Below are 13,152 nucleotides of genomic sequence, written 5' to 3'. Positions count from 1 at the left end.
CCTAACTAAAGTCTTCATGAAGGCAGCTGAGAGAGTGCCTGAAGCGTTTTGAGGATTCTTCAAGGTGTGTCACATTATGGTTCACATCAGTGCACAATGATAGACCTCTCTGGCAAGAACTGAAAGATACAGTTCTTAAATCCCCTGGTGACCCATTATCCATGGATCATTGACAAGATAGAATGTAATAGCTCCTGTCTTTTTACCAAGGGAAACTTCCCAGTGAAATTGTATTGTTCATGGCCTACGTCTTTTATCTAAACAAGAAAATTAATCGAGGAAAAAGAATACATAAAATAGATAATACAAATGTTTTACTCTTCTTTGTTATATATTAACATTTATGGAATGAGGATATAGCTATTGAAATGCAGTAGCTGTTTTATTGCAGAGACTAAGACTGAGAAACTTTCCCTATAATCTACCTTTCCAAATGAATCATCTGAAATACATGGCTAACTGAATTGCACAAGATTCAGCATTTGGAATGCCAAGCTAAATTAATAGATATTTTGCCTATTTAAGGACAGCATTAAAGCAGTACTTTAATTGGTATTATGAGGTTGAAACTTAAGATTTTCCATAGCTTTTGTTGTGGTCCTAAAAGTCAGTGCTCCTCTGTTGTGAAAATGATTTCATTTGTGAACTGGGTCATAAAGAGCCATAAGCTCTCAGAGGGACTTTATTCACATGCCTTTGCAATATTTACCATGTGGCACTGTGTTTTTGCAACATCATATATTGACAGTGATGTGTTGTCATCATAACGTGATGACAGGACGTGGCTGTGTTTTTTGTGTGATTCTGATCTAGATCCATCTGAACGCTCATTATATGTTAATCTTCTGACTTCTAAAGGGACTCTACCTCATTTATATGTTTATAATCTGTTTAGAGATTTTTAAAAGTTAGAAATTGAAAAGTGGTGCTCTAGTCAGTTTGATTAAGAGCTCCTGCCTTAGTGAGGGAAAAAAAAAAAAGTGAGGCAGGGAGGGGAAGGCAGGGAATAACTTGATCAACCATCTCAGTAAGAACATAGGCAAGTGAATCAGCTATTGTGGCCTAGACCAGTGAAGTTGAAGACATAAATCCTTTCAATTCAGAAATTTCAGTAGAGAAATTTAAGCACATCTGCAGAGAAAGACATGGGCAGGAGTATGCCGTGAACTATTTTTTATTGTTTGTAATAGAAAAACTGGAAAGAACAAAGATGTCCACTAACAGAATAAATAAATTGTGAATATTCATGTAATGAAATATTGAGTAGCAGTTAAAATGACTAGATTAGCACTACATGTATCAGTGGGTATTAATCACAAACATATAATGTGTGGGAAAAAAAGCAAGCTGCAGAATGAAATGTGTCTATCACTCAGGCAAAGTCTGAAGATATAACATGTAGTTTAAGTAACTATATATAGTAAAAGTATAAAAATGTGCTTGGAAATAAAAACCACCCAATTCAGGAAAACAGTTACCTTTGGGGAGGGAGAAGAAAGGAGTTAGGGATTTGTATATGGTGAGGAGACACTTTATTGTATTTATGGTATCTTCTTTCTTTAAAAAGATCTGAAGCAGATAAATTAAGATTTGACAAAACTGAGTGATGTATAGAGGTGTTTATTACATTAACCTCTATACTTTTCTATGAACTTGGAAAATTTCACAATAAATCTTTTTTTTTAATCAGATATTAAAGCTGAAAGGGATTTTAGAAAATATCTAATATTGAGCAGTTTTTGAGCAGCTACTCTGTAATGCTAAGGTTACACAAGAGAGAGGCAAGGTCTCTATACCCTTGGAAGTCGCACTCTACTGGAAGGAGAACAAATGAAAAATAACAAATATATAAATATACAAAACAGATATTAATAAGGATTACCCAGAAGATTTTGTTTTGTTTGTTGATAAGGAAGCTGAGATGCAGAAAATTAAGTGATTTTTTTCCAAGGTGCCAACCAGTTCTAAAACTCTGATCTCTGCCTTCCTGCATACTCTGATTTTTCTCCTCATCCCCACCCCCACTCCCAACTTGAGGCTATTCTAGTTTTTGATGGTGTTAAGCACAAACACATTTACAATGTCTCACTTGCTTTCTAGCCATCTCTAATTTAAGATATAAGGTACAAATGTACGAATACGTGCACCAACATATAAGGTACCTAAGCTAAAAACTGACTAAATTGCTTTAAAGTTATTGGAATTTTTTAACACAATATTAAATTTACACAATCTTCTTATTAGGTAGGTTAGCATAATCTTCATTTCATGGGTGAAGAAAGAGATGAATGGAGGAATAGCAGCAGATGAAGTAAATTGCCTAAAGCTCTGTAGGAAATGAGAATGACAGGTTCTGGATCAGAATTCAGAACTCGGACTAATCTAATGCAAAATCTTGAGTACTTTTCTTTCTGACCTTCCCTTTCAGGTAATTATGCCCCACTTCTACACATTCCTGTAAAGCCAACAATACTCTTTTGAAAATTATTTTTAAAAGGGCTCTTAACATTAATATTTTGTCAGACAAATTGAGTGTGTTTTCACCTTCAATTTTCAATGGTAAAAATGTTTAATGCAGGCTTTTGTACCCAAGTGTGCAAACCCTTCTCTCCAGATGGCCTCAAAGAATGTTTAGGGAAATAGTTTTCCAGATAGTAACTTTCCTATTCAGAGCTTTGAAGACAGATTTCAGGTGAGTTTTAACACACTATTGGCAAATAAAGAGAGTGGAAGAAAAGAATGATTATGGTAATCTAATGTACCTGGATATAAGATGTTACCTCATCCATTCTGCTTATAAAATTCTAGCATCTATAAAGTTTCTATTAGAACAATTGTTTTCATTTCTGTCTGTTAAAATAATTGTCTTAATATTAGGATAGCTGAAGGTGATTGTTTTAGCTCTTCCTGTTTTCAATTAAAACACACACGCATACACTTGTTACACATAGAAATGCAGGGATAATGGGGAAAAATTATTCTGCACAGAATTTAAATATTCAACACCAGAAGGTAGTATGGTTTAACACTATTGCTACCGAGGAGTCCATCAGCAAATCTCACCCCTGTGCACCACATACCTCCCTACAGAGCTTATAGGTTTATGCTGTAAGTGCTCACTATTGACTGGTACAAGAACACTCCAGAATTACTTATCTCCATTTTTCAATGAATTCTTTCTTCCTTTGGCTGATGTGTGAAGCTAGGCTTCTAAGAACTTCTTCAGTGTCCTTATTAAGAACATCTGTAAAGAGCATCAGAATGAAGTGTTGAATTTCACCCATTTGGATTTCATTAAAGTGTCTATAGTTGTCAAGCATTTTAGAAAGTCAAGACACTAAGAGTTTGGGGTTTGACCCAAAGGAAATTGGTCCTCATTTTAAGGCTAAACAGGAGAGATAACTGAGCCAAAGTTTTTAGGAAATCGGAGGGGTTTTGTTTTATTTTGTTTTCAGTCATTCCTTTCAGATACTTGCCCCCAAAGAATGAAAGCTTAAACAATCATACTTTCCAATGGTAAGTTTTCCACCTTGCCAAAACAAAGTGTGAATTTATTACAGAAGTTCTTTAACCCAGAGTTCATGGACCTCTAGTGGGTCCATAGGTAGATTTCAGAGAGTCCATGAACTTTATGAAATTGTAAGCAAAATTTCATATGCATATAAATATGTGCTTCCATCCCACCCCCGAGGAGAAGAAGCTATAGCTTTCATCAGATTTTCAGAGATATATGTGATTCAAAAAAGGGTAAGAAATGTTGGTTTTATTTTCTTGTTTACTTAGATATCTTAACAAAATATTCAAAATTTCTGAACAAGCAGAGTTTTAAATTTCTCTATTGAGAAAGTATATAAAATTTTAAAGTGCTAGTGATCAGAATTTTGGCAAGTTGTAAAATCTCTATTATGACTAACTTTTCCTGTGTACACAATCTGATGAAATCAGATTTAACAAAAATAACTTGACTGGTTGTTTGGAATATATAACATAAAGGGAAAGATTTAGTAGAAAAGTGAAAATACATTGTAATGTGATACAAAGTGGTAAAAGTCAAAGCAGCTTGAAATCTTTCCATTACTTTTAGTAATAGTAAGTTATTTATTTATGCTTTACAGTAAAGTGGCATTATTAATTTATATTGTGACTCAAACCCTCTTTGACCAACTTCATTTTATAAAGACAATAAGTGAAATAAATTGTGATGTGAAAAAAGTAGGTATTTTTAAGTTTTGCAACATTTAAAATGAATACCAAATAATCTGATTATCATTACACTAGTTCAAGGTACATTTATATTTGGAACATTTGGTAAAATTCAAGAGGTCTTATTTTAAATTCAGATACAATAAATTATTTCTTCTCTGCACATGATTTTAAAAAGTGTTAAGTGTTTCCACCATATCCTATAATTAAATTTATGTTTAAAAATAGATTTACTTAGTATATGTTGAGCTAACAACATTTTTCAAATGTGGTTTTCCTAGTGAGTCATCCATTTTCAAAACACAGAAGACAGAAACACAGCAAGAGTCCTTGATTAGTAGGCTGCCACTTGTCTTTGTTTTATATTGCAAGAATATATACAGATTATTTTTCTCCCTTGAGTTAAACTTCAGACACTAGTCCACTTTGTGTCTTTGCTCCTTGTTCATTAAGTCTTCTTTGGCTAACTTCTTGAATTACCTGCCCTTTCAGATGGTTCTTTACCTTATATATGTGAACCTGGCCTATTTCCAAATTAACTTGGCCAGTCTCCTAATCTTTCTCATCCTCTCTCAAAAACCCTCTTGATATTCACCACAGTTTCCAGGCTTCACATTTCTCCATCTTCCATGGCATATACACTGTGTGCATCATCAACCTTTCTTTTCCTTTTCAGATGTCATTATTTTCTCCTCAAACTTTGTGTTTCACTCTAACTTGCCTCAAAATATTTTCCTTTCAATCTGCTCTTTAAAGCATACTTATATTTAAATATTAGAGAAATATACACTCTTTGTTTTAAAGAGTTGCTTATTTATTTTTTTTAATAAACAGATTTTCTCTGTTCCTTAGCATCAAAATTCTCTCTTACTATTTAACTAAGGTTAAGAATCAAGCAAAGATTATGATATTGAATTATATCTCAGTAAATCTGTTCTATAACAATCAGAAAAGAATGAGCCAGAGAAACAGAAGAATCAAGTAAAGAAATTTACATGAAAGTTTTCTGAAAAATATAAACTGCAATATGAATCCTAGATATTTATCATTATTATTATTGTTACACGTATTATTTAGTTTTACCAATTATCTAAAGCCTTCCTATAAACTAATAATGTAATCTGCTCTGATAATTCACTGCCTTATGTATCCAAATACAAATTATGTGAAAGCTTCTAGAATAACAGCTGGCATATAAATAAGTGTTCAATAAATGTTAAAAGACAAAACAAGTCCTAAATAAAAACAGCAAAATAAAATTTTAAAAATAAGATAAATTAAAGTACAATTTATAGAGGCACATGTATTAGTGTAGGTTTTAAGACTAAAAGAATTTAGCCTATGTTTAATATAGCCAGGAGTCAATTTAAAGTTTAAAAATATATTCTTTTTTTTTTTTTGACGAGTACTCAACCCACACATTCTAACTTTTATACAAAGAAAAGATCAGGGGAGAGCGCGAACGCAGTCCCCCACTACCACAAATTATGCAGTCGAGTTTCCCACATTTGGGGAAATCGCAGGGGTCAGCATATCTGGAGTGCAATGGATAAGCCTTGCCCTGGGAAAACCACCTTCGTGATCATGGTATCTCCCCTGCCAGGTAAGTATATTCTTATTTTTTTTAACATCAGAAATAATATATGCTGTTACACAGGTAACAGTGGAAAATATCAGATTGAAAACAGATCTTTTTTCACACCAAACCCACTGCCATCGAGTTGATTCTGACTCCAAGTGACCCTATTGGGTTTCCAAGGTGGTAAATCTTTAAGAAAGTAAATTGCCCCATTGTCCTTATGTGGAGTGGCTGGTGGGTTTGAACCGCCAACCTTCTAGGTAGCAGTCAGATCTTTTTTTGAGAAGTGTTATTAAATAGCATCGAAAACTGACTTTGTGGAGTAAAATGATTTCCAACCAGCTTTCTTCTTATTGTGGGCACCTTACAGTGCTGGTGATCAAATGTTTAGGAAACAGATCACAACTTTTTTATTTATTGCTCAGGAGGTATTTTGTTTTTTTTCCCTACATTTCAACCTCATCTCCCTCTCAGGTTCTCAGAATCAGTGAAAGGAGAAACCATTACTTATCAAAGAATGTGAGGTTCAAAGCTGCGACACTGGTTTACTACCCAAGAAAGCTAGCATCTTTTCAAAGTTGTGATCTGCATTGTGCTTCAAGAAAAGGTATGCCTTTGGGTTGGAAGGAAGTTTAGAAATGTTTTGTCCATCCCTCATACAGTACTTAACTACAGGAGAGGCCCTCACTATTTTTTAAAGCAGTAGGTTCCATTGTTAGATAATTCTGAATGTTAGAAAAGTCTTATGTCCAATAAAAAATCCACTTCATTTCACCTTCCAATGACTGTTCTCAGTAAACTGTAGCTGTAACTGGAGTGGAGGGATTCTTCTTAAATAAACAGATGAAATGATGTTTGAGCTAAGCTTTGTAAAATGTTTAGAATTGTTAAGAAATGATGTCACTAAACCATCAGGTCCTCAAAAATAAATAAAAGAATACATTGCTTAGTCTTTACCTAGATTCTAGGCTAGCAAGTTTTTCCCTCTCCCATCCAAATATCCCAGTGAATTTAGCAAATTTTCAGTCTTCTGGAGATATGTGCCATCAATTACCAAGGAATAAATGTGGGTATATTTTGTGGGAGGAGAGAGAAGGAATTAGAACCTTCAGTGTTTCATAGTTTTATTTCCTTCTCTGATGGTGTAGTAGGAAGGAGGATTAACTGGTTAGTGCTAAAGTCTTACTAGTATGAATCTTTTAAATCTCTGGCCCAGATCAACTGAATGATCCCAGTGTTGAGGACAGAAGGCTGTCAAGAGTATTTGTATCACAGTCATTTGCCTAACAACTAATCTGACTGCAACCTCTTCCACCTTCAATGAGGAGGTTCCATTGCCCTCCTGCTGCAGGTTCCAGCATGCTATGTTCCCACCTTGAGTAAAAAGGCCTGAATTGCATGATAGTATCTCAAGCTGCCAAAGGCCACAGCATCTTCATTTAAAGAAAAAAAGAAAGAAAAAGAAGGATTGTAGATCATGCTGTAGATCAGGCAGCAGGACTCTTAAGAGTCTACACCTGGTTTGCCCTAGTTTGGCACATCCTCATCTATTTATTCATCCAAATAATAACTTCAAAAAAGGTAAGAGGAAAAAAAAAAAAAAAAAGGAGCCACCCTGGTACCAAGCCTGAGATAATGTATATCAGCTTTGATCACATGCTCTGAGGTTTGGGAAAATGAATTACTGTAAGCCGGGTGTCATCCTTAGCTCTTCCCTGGAAACACTTTTCTTAAATGTTGCTTTTGATCATATTTTTAAGATGTAATTAAGGATTCCTTTTCCCTAGTCATGTTTTCTCTCTTGAGCTAAAACCTTATGGAAACAATCCAATGGAATTATATAGCTATGGTTCCACTCACAGGAGCTCTTGGTAATGATTAAGGTTGCCTGGACCAAAGAATATGGAATATGTATTTGCCTAGTGGATGTGCCAAGAAGGGGCTGTCCTTTTTATCTTTCTACAATCTAGGGTCCTATGAAGGACCCCACAGCATATCTGCAACCAGAAAATCTCTCTGATTAAATTTACACATTTTTTCCTATACTTCTCAGTCATTTCTGGATAGTCATTCAACAAATATTTGAGTACCTACGTGTGTTACGCACTGTATTAATCTAGCATGAGAGACAAATGAAGAAAAAGAAAAACATGAATAAAGAAATAAACATGTTATGACGCAGGTAAGTGTAGGCTTCTATGGAAGTATGTAGAAGGTGTCCCTGTGAGGAAAAGGAGGGGAGAAGGAAGACTCATTTGAGGTGAAGGTGATTTCAGTGGTGAAAGGCATTCAACTATTATCGCCAATGGAAGTATGCTATTCTGGTAATGATCAGATGTTGTTGTTGTTGTTGTTATTTGCCGTCGAGTTGGCCCTGACTCATAGCGACCCCTCCTTGGGTTTCCGAGGCAGTATCACTACAGAAGTAGGATTGCCCAACCTTCCTTCCGAGGAATGGCTGGTGGATTTGAACCTCCAGCCTTCTGGTTAGCAGTCAAGTGCCTTAGGCACTATGCTACCAGAACTCCTAATGATCAGATAGTAACAGTAAATAGCAATTTCCCTATAGCATAATCCATGGCACAAAAGTCTCTTTAGATGCTTTTGTTTTGTTTTGTCAAATATACCTTAAACTTCACAATGCACATTAACAAGTAATGTCTCTGAGACATCTTGTAGTAAAGAAACCTGATTAACAAAGTGTAACTCAACGTTTCCCATACTTTCCTAATTGCAACCCTCCTTTTTTTGTTGGAGGAGACCTGCTGCCATCCTGACAGATGCCATTAAAATTCTTAACCTAAAGAGGATACTTTTCCATGAGAAACAGATGCTGGGAGTCAATGAAATAAATCCTGACAATACATTTCAACTTTTCTTATGTTTCACAGGTAATGATTGCCATAGATACGGTTAATGGAGATGGCTTTTATAATGGACAAAATAGGCCACAACTTGGAGTCTCTTGCTTACTGAAGCTCTGTGCCTAGCTCTCAAAAAATCTGCATAGGGACCTCATCTTAGAGGTGGACAGACTGAAGCCCTAGGGCAAAATATGCTCTACATTCCTTGAAAAAAGTGTGAAGAAAAAAAAATAAAAGAACTGCCATTATGAATTGTACTAAAGTGATGATCAAAAGTTTCTATACTTTGAAATAACTAATCATATTACAGGATTAAAAACACATGAGTGAACATGAACCAATAATTTATTCATTTCTATAGCTACTTAGACTGTTGAATTTTGAAAAATAAATATCGTGGTTCTTTCTTGATGACACTGACAAATTCTTTCTCTTACCTTCAGTCTGGTAGGTCCCTTTTGCAATCATGCCTTGTTGTACTTGGACTATAGTCTAGTATGTTTCAGGCTTTATCCAAATTTACCTTTCAGAGTGACTTTTGAATAGAAGAAAAGTTCGTACAAGAAGCTTCATCTTTTCTAAGAATAATGAAAAGTGTGTGATCCTCACATGAATATTGAATTTATTCTGTTGTGTTCTAATAAAGCATCCTGTTGAAATCACAGTGTAAATCCACACTCCTACTGGTAAACATGATCCTCTCTGAAGAAAGTCGGCATTCCTGGTATCAACCATCTGGAAGTGACAGGTCAGACAGGTAACAGGATCTTGAAAGGTGGTTCTAGGACTTGAGCCGAAATTTCTGGCTTTCTCTGGGACACTGCTTACTGGACTTTAAAGGTATAACCTATGTGAGCATACCCCTGCTGGGATGGAAAAGATGACTTCTAGGGGTTAAGCAGGAAGATGGTGCCCTATAGGGGATCTTAAACTGAAGTGATAAACTTTCAGATTATCTATCTTTTTTATTGCTCTCTGTGTTTATTCCCACCTGGCCATGTCCAAGCTTTTAGCAGAGGCTTAGCAAAATACTTTAGCTTGGCTCAGGTCTCAATTGTGCACTAAAGACTGTAGGCAAGAATTTAGACTACATGTTTGGGTCAAAGGGCTAAAGAAGAAACAGTAACTACTCAGATTAACATACCAATACATGGTTAGGGTTATTAATAAGAATAATATTCAGTTGTTGAGTGCCTACTCTGTGCCAGGCACTTTACATATACTATCTCATCTTGTTGTTGGATGCTGTTGACTCTATTTTGACTCTTATTGACCCTATGTGACAAAGTAGAAATGCCCCATAGGGTTTTCTAGACTGTAATCTTTATGGGAGCAGATTTCCAGCTCTTTTTCTCCCTTGGAGTGGATGGATGAATTCTAACTACCAAACTTATCCTCTAAAGTAGATGTTCTAAGTCTCATTTTGCAGATGAAGAAACTGAAACTCAGATTAAGTATCTGCATAAGTCCCATAACTATAGGGAGGTGGAACTATCCAGATGAGTTGTTACCCAACAACTTTATTTAGAAAATGAAATGAACATAACTGAATGTAACTCTAGTCAAGTTACTTACATTCTGAGCCTAAGTTTCTCTATTTGAAAATGTCTATCTTCCAGGATTGCTGTGAGGATTCAATGAAATAATACATATATAAAGACCCTGGGTCATTGCCTAGAAGATAATAGGTATCCCCAAATGGCATTCATTCTTATATTTTCCTGCTGCCTTTCTGGCCATTTCTTCTTAATATCCTTTAAGGGATCCTCTTCTTCTGATAGGCCATTAAATAAATATTGATATTTCTTAAATGTGTTCCTTAACTATATTTTCTCCTTGTGTGACTTCATCCAAAATGTGGGATTTATCTATTAATTCTATGCTGTTGTTGTTATGTGCCGTTGAGTCAGACCCGACTCACAGCGACCCCCCCCTTGGGTTTCCAAGGCGGTATCACTACAAAAGTAGATTGCCCAACCTTCCTTCCGAGGAGTAGCAGGTGGGTTTGAACTGCCAGCCTTCTGGTTAGCAGTCAAGTGCCTTAGGCACTATGCTACCAGAACTCCTAATTCTATGCTGGTGACTTTTAAATCTAAACCTTTAGCTCCAGATACTGCCAAACTCTAGACCCAGCTAGCCATCCATCTGACATCTCCACTTAAATGACTTACAGACACACCAACCTCAACACATGTCCCAAACTAAGCACGCCATCTTTTGGTTCCAATCTTGGTTTCTCTCTCAGTAAGTAGTACCATTGACTGGGAAACTTTCTCTACTCCTCATTCTCACTTGTCCTCCACACTCAATTAGTCATCAGGTCTTCTTAAATCTCCCTCCTTGTTATCTCTTGTATCAGTCTTTCCCTCTCTTCTTCCCCTCCCCTCAATTTCATTTCCACAGTCACTATCACTAATTATATTCATACTCTCATCACTTCTGGTAGACATTACTGCAATAGTCTCCTAACTGGTTTTGCTACAACCTACCTAACCCTCCTACCTTTCCTCAACGTTGCTGTCAAAATGATCTTTATAAAGAGCAAACAAGATCATGAATTTCCCACTTAAACTCTTTCAAAAGCTTCCCATAACTTCCAAGATAAAGCTCAAAGTCAGCACACAAGGACCTCCAAGATGGAGCTCCTTTCTGCTTCTTTAGCTCTATTTCCCACTGCCCCTTTAGATTTCATTTGTGCAATTTCTTTCTGCTTTAAAGGATTATTTGTCTTTTAAACAGAAAGTCAAGGATTTGAGTTAAGATGGCATGTTGCTGGAGATTCCTTAAACCTCATTTCTCTTTTGCCCAGTCCTTTCTTCTCCGCTTAGGCCAGGTTCCACCACCCAACCTAGGAACTTTAAGACACAACAGTTTTAGATATCCTGTAAAGCAATCAATTAAGACCCTCAAGTATTACATTTGTCAGCCCAGGGAGATGAGATGGTAAAATTGGAACCTACCAATGAACACACACACATTCTGCCCTCTACAAACTTGAGCTTCAGGGCTCCACCACAATCCTGAACCAGAAGCTGAGTTCTACAGGGCTGTGCTTGGTCATCTTTTCTCTCTGGAAATTGGATAGTTTTTCATTACCTTAGCTTGTCTCTTCATTTTCTTCTCCATTTTTCACACTTTTCTCAATATTTTCTCCTTAATTTCAAGCCTTTTTCCTCCTCTCCTTCTCTATGAAATAGAGATAAAGGGGTTAAAAAAAAGAAAGAAAGAAAGGCAACTGATTCAAAAGTTAATTGAATTTTTTTTAAAAAAAGCTTCCTTGAAGGACAGAGTCTTGGATTTGCAAAGGACCTTGGGAATCAAACATCTTACCCAATAATTTTATTTAGTAAATGAAATGAAGGGGAAGAGGTGGGTTATGGACTTGCCCAAGGCCATTTATTTAACCAGCTGAGAGCAGAGCTAAGTCCCCCAAGTTCCAGTTTTTGCAATCTCTTTTTCCTTGGAGACTTGTGCCCACAGCTAATACGTTACTGTCCAGGTAAACCCAGGTAATCGGTAAATATATATTTATTATCTATCTTTTAATATATGTAATTTTTAAACTGCATGTAAGATATGCACATTAACAATTGAAAGAGGCCACTTGGTGATTGCGCAAGGCGCCTGTGTGGCACTCTATATTTTGCCCTGGGAGATTAAGAAAGGTTGTCATGGGGCCATAGGTTTGCGGATGCCACGCGCCTCAGATTGGAGAACCATTGCTTCTCTGGGTCCTGTCTCCAAAGAGCGAACTGACGTAGAGAGGGAAAGCCAAGAAGCCTGAGTAACTCGTGCAGGACAACTCCCAAGAACTGTTTAAGAAAGCCTGCGGAGGCTGGGCTAGCCTCACCTTTAGCCACCAGCTCGCGGTTTCAGGACCAGACTTGAGACTAGGGCTGGTCTCTAAACACGTGTCTGTCCGCTTACCGCAGCGGCGAACCCCGGGCGACAAAGTCCGAGCCCGCCACCTGTGCGCTCTACTCCTGGGAGCCTCAACCTTCCGCCTCAATCTTCTCATGGCCCGGGGCACCGCTATAAGAGGCAGTCCCGGGGCAGTCTCTGACTCCGTAGGACCTAGAACAGCGCCCGGGTCAGAGACTGTGCGATGGGATGCCCTTGTGATCCATGTTTGAATCTCTTCTGTTGCACCAATGGCGAGTGGGAACCTTGGGCTTGACCAGCGGAGAGGCAAACGCGTACGTGTGGAAATCCATTTTCTTTGCTTTTCAGAATGTATGAGATATTTATGAAGCGTCCTTTGTGTACCACAAACTGCTATGCACTGTGCGTGAAGCTCAGCCTCATTTCTGGGACAGGGCTTGCTAGTGCGCAGGAGGAAGTGGGAGTCTGAGCGGGAAGAGGGAAGAGAGGGGAGAAGGGTGGAGGAGAGGGAAGAGATGGAGTAGGAGCAGGTGGGAAGGAAAGGTGGAGGTAGGAAGGTGAAGGGAGAAGAGGAAGGAAAAGGAGGACAAAATGGAGAACTGGGAGGAGGGGATGCGGAAATCA

At 37.2% G+C, this 13,152-nt stretch overlaps 1 non-coding gene across 1 annotated transcript; it reads right to left on the bottom strand.

Annotated features, from left to right (window-relative positions):
- Positions 1-5,650: 5,650 nt before the first annotated feature.
- Positions 5,651-5,814, bottom strand: LOC122152237. The gene has a single exon (XR_006164471.1). It is a non-coding gene; the product is annotated as a U1 spliceosomal RNA (small nuclear RNA).
- Between the last annotated feature and the right edge of the window lie 7,338 nt (positions 5,815-13,152).

This window comes from Orycteropus afer, unplaced genomic scaffold (assembly GCF_000298275.1).
Source record: "Orycteropus afer afer isolate SDZICR_OR568_19922 unplaced genomic scaffold, OryAfe1.0 scaffold00021, whole genome shotgun sequence".
In the NCBI taxonomy this organism is placed as follows: domain Eukaryota; kingdom Metazoa; phylum Chordata; class Mammalia; order Tubulidentata; family Orycteropodidae; genus Orycteropus; species Orycteropus afer.
The sequence above is the reverse complement of the archived record's forward strand: the minus strand, read 5'-3'. Positions and strand labels throughout refer to the sequence as shown.